The sequence below is a fragment of the Vipera ursinii genome, assembly GCF_947247035.1.
Source record: "Vipera ursinii genome assembly, chromosome: 2".
NCBI classification, from domain to species: domain Eukaryota; kingdom Metazoa; phylum Chordata; class Lepidosauria; order Squamata; family Viperidae; genus Vipera; species Vipera ursinii.
Genome location: NC_139513.1, coordinates 231,991,733 through 232,005,046, shown reverse-complemented (window position 1 = coordinate 232,005,046; position 13,314 = coordinate 231,991,733).

Sequence of the window (13,314 nt, the reverse complement as noted above, 5' to 3'; positions counted from 1 at the left end):
GGACTATCTGTAGTCATCCATACTAATGATAAGATCTTCTGACTTGTGTTCTGAAATGTATTTTAAAGATTTATTGCTGTTTGTGGTTTTATTCTATGGCTTCTCTTACATTTTTTTTATCGGTTGTTTGATGTTAACCTCTTTCTTCTTTTCTCTTTAGCTAGCAAGCTGACCCTTCTGCTTTATCCTGGCCGTTGACTTTTACAAAGCAACATTGGTGAAAGGAATTGTGAGTTTGTTCCTAATAACATGACTTTTCCAGTGCTTTATCAAGTGCTAGTAAGTAATAGACTAAAACATAACAAAAGAAAAGTAGTTGTAACCACAGTTTTTGGAGACAGTAAGGACCAGAAAGCTGAATAACCACCTAGAAAGAATATCTTTCCCCACAACACATACAAACAAAAAACACACCCAAACTGGCAACCCATGGAAAATATATGCATATAATTTTTTCCATAGAATATATAACTCCATTATCTACTTTGGATCCATTTTACATTTTAAAGATTACAAAAAAGTTGTCCTTCCAATGTATGGGCGTCCTATATTATCATGTCAATGTGTGCTTTTGAAACTTTCTGCACAACATAGGAGAAAACTACTGTGATAAAAATTGATTCAGGTCATACTTGAAAATCTTTTAATAGGATATTTAGTGCAGAACATGTATTATTGTGTGACTTGAACACTTTTGAAGGATTCAGGAACAATCATTTTATTGCACTTCATTAATTTTGTAGGAGGGAATGATTAATGCAAGTGACTTTTGGAAAATTGGCTCTTATCAGATTATTTACATTGTATAGTGTTGCTCTTCTGTTATTCTTGGACTGTAGCCCACCCATACCTGATTTCCATGGAATTTACTTAAAATCTTAACTGCCTACTTCTAAATTAGGTCTAAGAAGACTTTAATCTTACAATCTTTATCTGTTTTCTACCTGAATCATCACAGATTCATATCAGAACTCAGGTGTGAGGTAGCAATGTGGGAAGACTTACATTCAGAATTAAACTAAAAAATTGCACAAGTATGTATTCAGCTATGATCTAAAACAAAAACAACCCGTAAAAAAGTTGTTCTCTTATGCATTTTTTAAAACAAAAATATTTTATAGATACAGTGTTTATTAAATTAACATTTTCCAGGATTCCCTCAAATTCTAAATCAAATCTGTAAGGTTCTTGCTATGTGTTTTGTAATATTTAATTATAATATTTAAATGTTTTTAATAAACTTGCTGTTTATTCTGAATTTACTCTTTTTAATTGGCAATTTTGGTAACTGTTTCTCCAATTATAATTTCCTGCAGGTTTTGCTGCAAATTTGAATTTCCCTAATTTTTTTCACTTCACTATGCTTTCCTAATATATAATATTTTTATTCTGACAATTCTTTAATAATCTTATCTTCAGATATTATCCAGATATTATCTCTACTGTCTACCTTTTAAAAAACTTCAAATAGGTATAAAGGTAAGACTGGGGGGGAAAACCCCAAATGAACTGTTTTGGTCTCAAATTCATTCAGAGGGCCTTTGCATGAGATTAAGTGCTTTCCATAATTCCTGAATCCTCAGAAAATTATACCAGCTTCAAAGATACTGTCCCCATTGCTGATCCCTATTGCTGATCCCTATCCTGCCTCTATTGATTCAGTTTCCCGTTACTGCCAGTTACTTGCCCTCTTTTCAAAGTCATCTGTACTATACCCTAATACATTTACAACTCTTGCATCTGCCTTTGGATGTGTCAGAATAAGGATGTAAATACTATTTTATTAACAGCGTAAGTAACCCATTTCATAACTTCCATGGGACAAAATGAAGGCAACCTCATGGAGACAATGTCACAAAAACAATGGTACTAGGGCATATATTGCCTGTGATTAGGTGCAAGTAGGGAGAAGTGTAGCTCTAAAATTGTGAAGAACGATGTACCACAGCCAATAACCTAGACATCAGTGTTTTGATAAAATTATCTTTCCACTGGTGAAGACAGTTGAATCTTTGCATTCTCTCTGTTTTTTTGGTTCCCAGCACTACACCAAATAAACTAGTGAATGTCCCAACGTGACCCTCTTTTTGTCATGATTCAGTCCAACATATTTGTTCAGGTATAAATATGATTTATGTACCTGATCTGTTATGTGATTTGGTTTGTTCAATACTTTTTATTACTTTGGGCAAGCCATTTTAAGGCTTTTTCTGTGTTGTAACGTTGTATGAAGTTAGATTATTAGAGACAGGAATAGGGGAGGAATGAAAGATATTCAGTCAGGGAAGTTATTGTTGTGATTCAGGGTCAGCCTGTGGGTTTGGCATTTGGGTCAGATGATTCAGAGGAGGAGGAGGGGGGTGTTGGAGAGGTTGCTGAGGGGGTTGGAGAGCTTGCTGATGAGAGCCCTCAGCCAGGCCCCTCCCACCTGGTCACGACGCAGACCCAGCTGTGTGAGCCTGACAGCGTGGATGAAGATGATCCACAGCTGGCCCTGTTCAAGGACGCCCGACGCAGGAGGAAGTCAATCAGGAGTAAACAGAGGAAGGCAATGGGGCACCTCGGAAGGAGGCAGAGAGAAGCCATGCCCTGAACTGTATAAAAGGGGAATGCGTGGGAGGGCTGGTTTGCTGAAGGCAACCGCTTGAATAGCTCCTGTTTCATGGTTCGTGTCTTGTTCTGTTTGCTTTTGTATCCATAAATTTGGCAGGCTTAGTTCCAGCCTCTTGCCTACTTGTAAAAGGGGTTGTCCCTGCTTTTTCTGCAGGGCCGGTAGCAGGCTGGTACAGAACAGTTATTTTTCTCCATCAGTATTCTTTTCTTTTCTAAAGACATTCAGTGCTAAGTATCTACATGCTATAACTTGTTATGTTAGACTTCAGACACACAATCACACCTTGCTACTGAAGACAGTGAAATATATACAATCACACCTTGCTTCTGAAGACAGTGAAATATATGGGCTATTGCATCAGAGATATTGCATTTATCATAGAAATAATGGAATTAAAATATAAGATTTGTTGGAAAGGATTGAGAAGAAAACATTTTCTCTTTCATTTCCTAGAAAAATAAGAAGAAATGAAATGGATTCAGAAACCCAATTTTTCCATATTTTACCAATAAATATCTGCAGAAATCCTTGCTAATGCCTGCTAGAAATGTTTACAATAAATTGAGAGAGTTACTGTACACTCTAATCTTCTTGACAATGTAGATTTGAAGGACAACACATGAATTTTTTATCAGCAACTGGAAGTAAATTAATGATAAAATACTAAATAAATTAATAATAGCATATCAGCAATAACATTTCATACTTTCTAACATATTGCTTCTGATTTTAGCTTTTCTGATATAAATAGGATATATGAAGGATTAAGCTTATTATATTTAATGTGTTTTTGCACATTAATGTGTTGGTGCCCCAGGGCTCTGTTCTGGGCCCAGTGCTCTTCAATATCTTCATTAATGATTTGGATGAGGGGATAGATGGGGAACTCATCAAATTTGCAGATGACACCAAGCTGGCAGGAATAGCCAACACTCCAGAAGATAGGCTTAAGATACAGGAGGATCTGGACAGACTCGAACACTGGGCACTATCTAACAAAATGAAATTCAATTGTGAAAAAAGTAAGGTTCTACATTTAGGCAGGAAAAATCAAATGCACAGGTATAGTATAGGTGGTACCTTGCTCGATAGTAGTAACTATGAGAGATATCTCGGAGTCCTAGTGGACAATCACTTAAATATGAGCCAGCAGTGTGCTGCAGCTGCCAAAAAAGCCAACACAGTGCTAGGCTGCATTACCAGAGGGATAGAATCAAGATCATGTGAAGTACTAATACCACTTTACAATGCCTTGGTAAGGCCACACCTGGAATACTGCATCCAGTTTTGGTCACCACGATGTAAAAAAAGATGTCGAGACTCTAGAAAGGGTACAGAGAAGAGCAACAAAGATGATTGGGGGACTGGAGGCTAAAACATATAGGGAACGGTTGCTGGAATTGGGTATGTCTAATTTAATGAAGAGAAGGGTGAGGGGTGACATGATAGCAGTGTTCCAATATCTCAGGGGCTGCCACAAAGAAGAGGGAGCCAAGCTATTCTCCAAACCTGAAAGCAGGACAAGAAGCAATGGATGGAAACTAGTCAAGGAGAGAAGCAACCTAGAACTAAGGAGAAACTTCCTGACAGTTAGAACAACTAACCAGTGGAACAACCTGCCTCCAGAAGTGGTGAATGCTCCAACACTGGAAGTTTTTAAGAAGAGACTGGACAGCCATTTGTCTGAAATGGTATAGGGTTTCCTGCCTTAGCAGGGGGTTGGACTAGATGACCTCCAAGGTCCCTTCCAACTTATTCTTATTCTTATTCTTATTCTTATTCTTATTCTTATTCTTATTCTTATTTTTATTCTTATTCTTATTCTTATTCTTATTCTTATTATTATTATTATTATTATTATCAATTTGATTTTTTAAAATTTCATGAAACTGTTGTAACTTTGCCACTATTAGTAAGAAGTCACTGAATTTTTTGTTGTTCTGCTTTGTTTATACATGTTCATACATGGATAAGTCTTAGTGATGTGAGCTTTGCTTCTTAAGTTTGGATATAATGGCAAGTTTAGATACTATGCATCTTAATATGGGCATAATGGCAAGGATTGGAGAATAATGGCAGTAATTCCTTATATTCTGTTTTTTAAATCTAGATTTAAGATATTGTAAGCAGTTCGGTTTATATTCTGTTTTTAATCTGATCCCTCTTGAACAGGTAATAAAAACAAAACCTAACATACTGAACACAAATGGCAGTTTTCTGTGTATCAACCTGGACATGAGAAAGGCTGACATCCTTTTATTCTAATAATGTAAAAAAAGGAAATCAATATATATGCAAACTTTTTCCTGGGACAGATTTCTTGGATAGGCATTTCCCTTTGCTAGAATTAACCTCTATAAAATCTATATCTTTTTCACAAGTTTGCAGAGATACATCTATTTGACTAAATTTCTCTAGCAAACTTTAAAAAGCCGGAACGTGCATTTTAATTGCTATGTGCAGTTTTCCAAACAAAATTTGAAGAATAGTGTTCTGATCCTATATTAGCCTCATATATGCCATTGGGTTAATTGCTTAAACGTATGGACTAAATAAAATTCTCCATCATGCCTAGTTAACATCTCCTATCTGGTATCAGGTTTCACACTTCTTTTGCTTCCTGTGGTAATGTATAAAAATAGAAGTGGTGAGCACTGATAAATAGCAAGAACTGGAAGTTTTATTTAGTATTATTCAATAGTTCAGAATAGGAATATAAAATAATTTGGCTGGAGGTGGGGTTGGGATTTTTGTTTGCATTGTATATTGTAGTGTATGAACTCTAGTGTAAGCCCACTCATATCCATCTCTCCTCAACCAAAACTTTGCAACAATAAATACAGCTCTGAAAAGAAGCTGTGAAAATTTTCAGTCATCCAGGTCATACCTGTGTATCCTATGAAATTATTCCTATCCCAGAACATGCATGACAGAAGCCAAAAATAAAATATGTCATCATTTTCCTTAGCTTTTAAAAGGACTGAGATGTTCTCCAGGACTAGCAGTGCCTAGCCCTGGAGGTATTTTTTTTCTTGTTGTCGTCATGTCCAAACACAGGATAGTCAATAAACACTTGTTGGGCTTCTTTCAACAATTGAGGTCTATAAACATCACAACAAAAATTGTCATCAAACTTATTAAGAATTAACTCTTTGCTTTCATTCAATTTTAATTACTGCCATAGTTGAACTTGCATTTGTGAAATAGTTTTATGATTGCAAAAACAAAACAAAGCTAAATCAAAGATGAGCTTAGAGCTGGAGCCAAAGAACTTTGCCAGGCAGGAAGAGAGTGGTCTCCTTGGTAATATTTAGACTTACTTTCAGATCCAAGTGCTTTGAATTAAAGCTTTCCCAGCAGTTGAATTGCACTGTTAGCTCTTTAATGAATGGGGAATTGCAGCTAAACCTAACCAACATAACAACTAGGAGAAAAGAATAACTAGATAATGGCTTGCTATTTTATAACCTATTAAGCTATCTTAATTTTTTATTCATCTTTTAACTTGTCTTATTTATATATAAAAATTCTATTCACATGATAATTCTGTACATTTCAATGTACGGTAAAAAAAATATGACACCAAAGAAAAGAAAAGAGAAAGAACAGATCAGTAATATGTAAAACTCTAAATGGTTAGTATTGTTTTCTGCAAAAGGAAACAATATATATTGGAATCATTTATTAGACTGTTTAGGATCCACTGTCTGAAAAGTTAACTAGCTGAATCTGGGTGTTATGTATTTGTTATAAGCAATTATTCCTGGCAAGACTGATATTCTTACCACATTGATTCAAATTAATATGCAAATCTTTTGTGATTCTCCTATCAGTATAAGACTGTAATTCTACAATGCCAAGAAAGGCATCTCAACTGATATCAGTGTTTTCATCTTTATATGTTTCCCTCTTGGAGAGAAATATTATGCTGGAATCCTGTTCCCCATGTCCTATAATCCCTCTGATTTTTTCTCCCCTAGTGCTGAACATCACATTGGAAACAGAGAGAGGTATGGAGAGAACTGACCAAAGGGGTAGCTTGCAATTTATTTCCAAACTAGCATCTAATATTTACCAGAGCTGGTATGCATTTATTCTCTTCCATCAGAAAGGCTAATACTGGCATATCTGGGCACAAAGCATTGATGTGCTGGCTGGGGGATTCTGGGATTTGAAGTCCATACATCTTAAAATTGCTGAGATTAACTGCTTTAGTCTAGTAATCCTATGAAATTTTAAAAACAAGAATAAAAGCAAGCAAATCTGGAAGATAAATAGGCAAGCAGAAAAAATAATTTTAAGACCTTGTTTATTTAGCAAATATTTGGGGAAAAACCTTTTTAAAAAAAAAGAAAAGAGAAATCTTAAATTTTAAATCTTAAAATGTCCCACAAAATGAAATCGTTTTACCATTTACTGAAAAAAAATTACATTAGAAAGGCCTATCTAGGGAGAATATCCCACAATTTGAGAGCCAGAACACAAACAAAATGCAACTATGGATGGTTATTAAAAGCCACTGCTAAATCTCTTATTTTTTTATGTAGGTGCCACAAACCAGAGTAAGGCACAAAATGTTATTCTGAAGGCATAAACAGGAACTGGTCTGATCAAATTGGGTTTTTTTTTAATTACTGAGCCTTATAATGTCATGAAAGATTTTATACTTTCCACTTAAAACCTGAATGTAAAAAAATAAGCCAATGATTAGGTATTTGATGTATTTTGGATCATTAATATATCCGTCTCAAGTGAATTTTCCTGTGCTGGTGTAACTAAATCTGTCAGACAGAGTTATATGCTAATTTGTATCAGAACAACAAGAAAAATACAGCTTTTTCCAATAATGTTCTTTAACATGATGCATTTTTGTCCATTATTTCACAAAAAATACGACATAGGAATATATGTGATCTTTGTTTTCCAATCTATATACAGTATTTAAAATTCTTGGGATGGCAGATGAAACAAGAAAGGATCTGCAAGCATCACTTTCCTCTTTTTTGTGGGACATTCTTTTTCTCCATTTACAACTTCCAGCTGCTCTAAAAGAAATTGTCCAGCTATCCTGACAATCACACCATCCCCTCAGAACACCTAGTTACACAGCCCCAATAACCAACTCAAACCGTCTCCTTTCTTTCTGAATAATTAATGCTTTATTATTGCAGTTAATAGCAGTTACCATCAGAAGGAGTAGAAAAACATTTCTGGTAGTGGCCCTCGCATTGTTGTTCATGTTCTGCTGTTGCTAGGCAACCAAATGTCACTGCTGATGTCTCACAAGGATCTGATTTCAGATTAGGACAGAGCACAGCAGATATTGAAGCAGGCACAAATGCAATTCATAGAAAGGTCAACATGTCTGCTTTCAGACACCATCAGTAAAAATATTCTCCTCGACTACAGTCTATGTTAATGCTGTTTCTTTTTATACCCAATATAACCCACCATAGTAATAGTTTAATTCATAGTTAAGAAGAAGCAGTTTTCTTTTCTTAAATCTTGCTTCTATATTCCAGAAATATCTTACTGGAGACCTAGCTCTGGCAAGTGAAAATCTGTCCTGGAGGCTCTAGTGTGGCCTGCTGAAGTAGACGGAGAGGTCGACTCTCCTGGAGCTGAAGTATCTATGATGTCTACGAGGCAACTGAGAATGGTACAGGAGGAAAGGAGAAGTACAGCCATTAAAAGAAGACTACATAAGAAGAAAGACGAGAGATCCAGCAACAAAGGATATTTATTTATTTGATTTGATTTATTTGATTTCTAGAAGTGATACCGTACAGCTTGCTCCCACTGGAGGTTTCCCTTCTGCTTGGTGTGGAGTTCATCTCCCAGAATTCCCCAACCATCCATGGATGGCTGGGGAGTTCTGGGAGCTGAAGTCTACACCTCTTAAGGTTTCCAAGTCAGAGACATTGTTTTAGTCAGCCCCAATACATTGACCTCTACATTTCAATTCTTCAGGTGGTGTACTTTTTCACATTAATCTCAAATATAGTTCTCAAAGGGTTCAAGAATAAATAAAAATAAAAATAAATAAAATAAATAAATAAGAATACGGTTTAAAATATTTACCTTACCCTGTCAAGCCACTCATTAAGTTATTATAATTATTATTTATTTCTATTTTTCCCAGGCAATTCTTATATGATCTGTCCTGTGTTAAAAATAAGAGATACCAGAATCGTTTCTCCCCTTTCTAAAGAAGAAAGGATAGTTTTTTTTTCATGTTATAATTAATTTCCATCGATGGAACAATGCATGCAAATTAGTTTCAGCATGTACAGGTAGGCACGTGGAAGGATGGGACTGAAGAAGGATAATTATCTGAACTGCTTCTTATTCCATAATAGCCCAGTTTAAGTTCAACTGTTTAATGTGACATTGACTGAACCTCAAACAAACCAGAGAATCAATACAATCATTAGAGACAAATCTTAGCAAATGACGTGATTCCATTACAGGATCTCCACTTTTGACAACAAATGGAAACAGAATTTCCATTGCTAAACAAGGTGGTTGTTAAATTAATCACACCTGATTTTAAGACCTTTTAGCCATGGTTGTTAAGTGAATCATTGCCATTATTAATGAAATATACAGTTGTTAAGTGAATCCAGGTTCCCACATTGAATTCGCTTGTTGGAAGTCAGCTGGGAACATCATAAATACATGCTGGTGGCCAAGCACCCAAATGTTGATCAAGTGACCATTGGGATGTTGTGATGATTATAGGTTTGAGAACAGATTGTAAGACGTTCTTTTCAGTGCTGTTGTAACTTCAAGGTTACTGAACAATTAGTTGTAAGTTGAGGATTAACTTTCTCTTTCATCTATCTGTCTATCTGTCTATATCTCTCTAGCTTTCTATCTGTTTATCTATACCTATATGATGATAACTTTATTGTCACTTTGAATGTACACCAATCGGCATACATCAAAATGAAATTTCGTTGCATACAGCTCTCAAAGGGTCACCACCTCCGATATATACTTCTTGTTCGTGGCCTGCTCAAATTTCACATTGTCCATTTTAGTCTCTAGGGAGTGAACGATGGCACACAGGACAGATGGAAATGGGGCTCCATGTGGATTAGCCCTCAAATTCGCTTGTATTCTGACAACCTCGCTTCTTTCCTTTTTCTGATCCTGACTCTTCCACCTTTTCCTTAAAGAGGCCTTGCTTCTTTTCGCCCCTGGAGCATGCTGCCACCTCCACCAACTCCTCCTAAAGCCTCTCTCTCTTCCTCTGGGCCTGCTGACAGCCTCATCCAGTTCCTTCACTCCATAAGCTCCAGGTCCTCTCCTCCTCTGCCTCCTCTGGAAACAGCCCTGATTTGCAATACAATCCATCACTGGGCCAGCAGTCAGATCTTGCTGCTGGTAGAACAAATTCAAACAGTGCCAACGACTTTTAACGGTCTCACCAACAGTTCCAAAACAACTAGAAACTTGCCATGCCAGCAAAGATTGTCGGTCATATGTCGTATGTTACCTTAGTTCCACCATGTTGCTCAAACACATTAAAATCTTCCTGATCATGTGGCCTATAGCCCTTACTATCCCTCCCAAAACTATTTGCCTTCAAGAGCCAATGCAGCCGCAGCCATTCCAGGCGCCGCCATCTATATCTATATCTATATCTATATCTATATCTATATCTATATCTATATCATCTATATCTATATCTATCTATCTATCTATCTATCTATCTATCTATCTATCTATCTATCTATCTATCTATCTATCTATCATTAGGAACCATGGTGGTGCAATGGTTAGAATGCAGTATTGTAGGCTAATTCTGCCAACTGCCAACAGCTTGATTCTCACCAGCTCAAGGTTGACTCAGCTTTCCATCCTTCCAGGGTCACTAAAGTGAGGACCCAGATTGTTGTGCTGACTCTATAAACCACTTAGAGAGGGCTGTAAAGCAGTATGAAGCTATGAAGCGGTATATAAGTCTAAGTGTTATTGCTCTTTCTTTCTTTCTTTCTTTCTTTCTTTCTTTCTTTCTTTCTTTCTTTCTTTCTTTCTTTCTTTCTTATTTCTCTTTCTTTCTTTCTTTCTTTCTTTCTTTCTTTCTTTCTTTCTTTCTTTCTTTCTTTCTTTCTTATTTCTCTTTCTTTCTTTCTTTCTTTCTTTCTTTCTTTCTTTCTTTCTTTCTTTCTTTCTTTCTTTCTTTCTTTCTTTCTTTCCACCTACCTATCTATCTATGAAATTTATATGCCTCCCATTTCACCAAGTGACTAATAATGCTGTTTCTATATTCTACTACCGTACATATATATTTTATATGCACAGTACTGTATATGCTGTATATTGCTACTAATGTAAGACAGGTATGTTAAGCACTGTAGATACGTAATACATTGTACAATTCCTACAAAGATTAGTTTTATAAAAGAACAACATGTTTGCTCTCAGGGGACATAACAACTTCAGTCACATGCCAGTCAGAGGTGACACAGAAACTGAAGTAACTGCACATTGGTATGGCATCTATCCAAGTAGAACCTACATCTTTCATATTATAAGGAATCATATTTGCATATGGGAGAAGAATTAGAATGTGCTAGCCAAGCCCCATATTTCTGAACACGTTATGGTATGGCAGCTGTAGGCTCCTTCCATAGTTGTTTCCAATTAAGATACAGTTCTTGACTTACAACCACAATTGAGCCCAAACATTTTGTTGATGAGCAAGACAATTGTTAAGTGAGTTTTGCTCCATTTTACAACCTTTCTTGCCACATTTGTTAAGTGAACACTGCAGTTGTTAAGTTAGTAACACAGATGTTATGTGAATCTGCCTTTCCCATTGACTTTGCTTGTTGGAAGGTTGCAAAAGGTGATCGTATGATCATGGGACATGGCAACCATCAGAAATATATGCTAGTTGTCCATCATCCAATTTTTGGTCATGTGACCATGGTCATGTGAAAAACGGTAATCAGTCACTTGTTTCAGTGCCATTGTGACTTCAAACAGTCACTAAACGAATGGTTGTAAGTTGAGGACTAGCTTTATTTACTTTTGATTGTGTGCACTAAAGAGGTCTAAAAAAGAATTAAGATAAAGTGCATGTCCTTTAGAATATTTGAAGTCACCTTGCTGTTTGCTTAATGTACCTCTTGAAAAAAAAAGTCCCCCGCCCTTGTATCTTCCACTCCTTAAACCTCCATTAATGCATACATTTTTACTTCTTACTTAGCTGTTTATTTCATCACCCTCTGTATGGCTTCAAGGAAGTGCAACTTCCCCAGGCCTGTTTCTACAGGCATATTCTGCTCCTCCATCCGTTTCTGCCATTCAAAATCCTCTTATCAAGAAGCTGCAATGCCCAAAGCTTTAAAACGTTTATGTCTGTCAGCACATGGAAACTGAAGTCGTTCCAAAGAATCATCACAAATGCCAGCAGAAGTAAAATAGGAAATTATAAATAATATTAAAATAATGTCCCCGGAATATGGAATGGAAATCATGAGATAAAGGCCACAATGCCAGGATAATATATTTGGGCAGATTTTCCTAAACCTCACTAAAAGTTAGTTTTACAGTAAGTCAAGTCAGCATAAGTTAGAGTAAATTAAGAAGAGAGAAACAGTTCAAAAGATGGATAATAATAATGACAACCACCATAACGATAATGGGATGCGTTTTTCTAGCCAGTTTAAATATTTGCAAAAAGCTCTGTGTTTGCTTCTGCCTTAATTCTTATATTTACAGTTTGTTCTATCACTTCTTCCCATCTCCTCCTCCTCTTCCTCCCTCTTTGTCTTGCTTATTTTTAGGCTCCATTTATTTTGAGCTAAACACTGTTGTTACAATGAAGCTGATCAATATATGATCCCACAAAAGTTTTGTTTTTCGGTCAAGTTGTCACAAAGGCCGATGCTTTCATTTGGGGATAAGAGGAAGTAACTGGCCCAAGGTCACCCAGTTGGCTACCATACCTGATGGAGAATTAAAACCTGGGAACACCATTACTAGGTCAGCTCTTCAACCACTACGCTGTGCTTGTTCTTTCTGATCTGTAATCATTCTATGGAAAGAGTTGGAGCTTCATTGGATGTCTACACACCAGCAGGAATACTGTACCTTCTAAGTGTCAAACCAACAAAAATACTTTTGGTTACAGCCATCTTTCTTCATTTGTTTTTTTTTTTTGGCTTGCCACAGCTATGGGGGAGGAAAGATGCATTCTTCTAGTTCAGTCAAAACAATAACTTTCTTGTGGGAACCAAGGTCAAATCTCTCGTGTTTGGCAGGCTAGAATTACCATTAGAGAGCCTGCCAAAGGTGTTAATTGGAGAATGTGATTTATTACATATTTACTGAGTGGGGAGTTTAACTTTTACTTTGTAAACTTTTCTGGGGGGGGGGAACTTCCAGTCTTGGTTTCACCTATGTTCATGCTGATATTATGTAGCCATTAAAATTGTTCTTTGAGGAAAGCAAAGGCCTCAGAGTTCATATTTCTACTCAGTGCTTTTTTTGTAAAAGAAAAAGGTGCCGGAACTCACACATGTCATACAACCCGCCTTGCCTACCCTACAAGGTTCTATCCAAAAAAGGTGCCGGAACTCCATTCTGAGCGTTTTATGACAAAAAAAGCCCTGTTTCTACTGGTCTCATCTGTCGGAACCATGACACCAGGCATCCATTAATCCATATGCTCCAACCCTCCAATC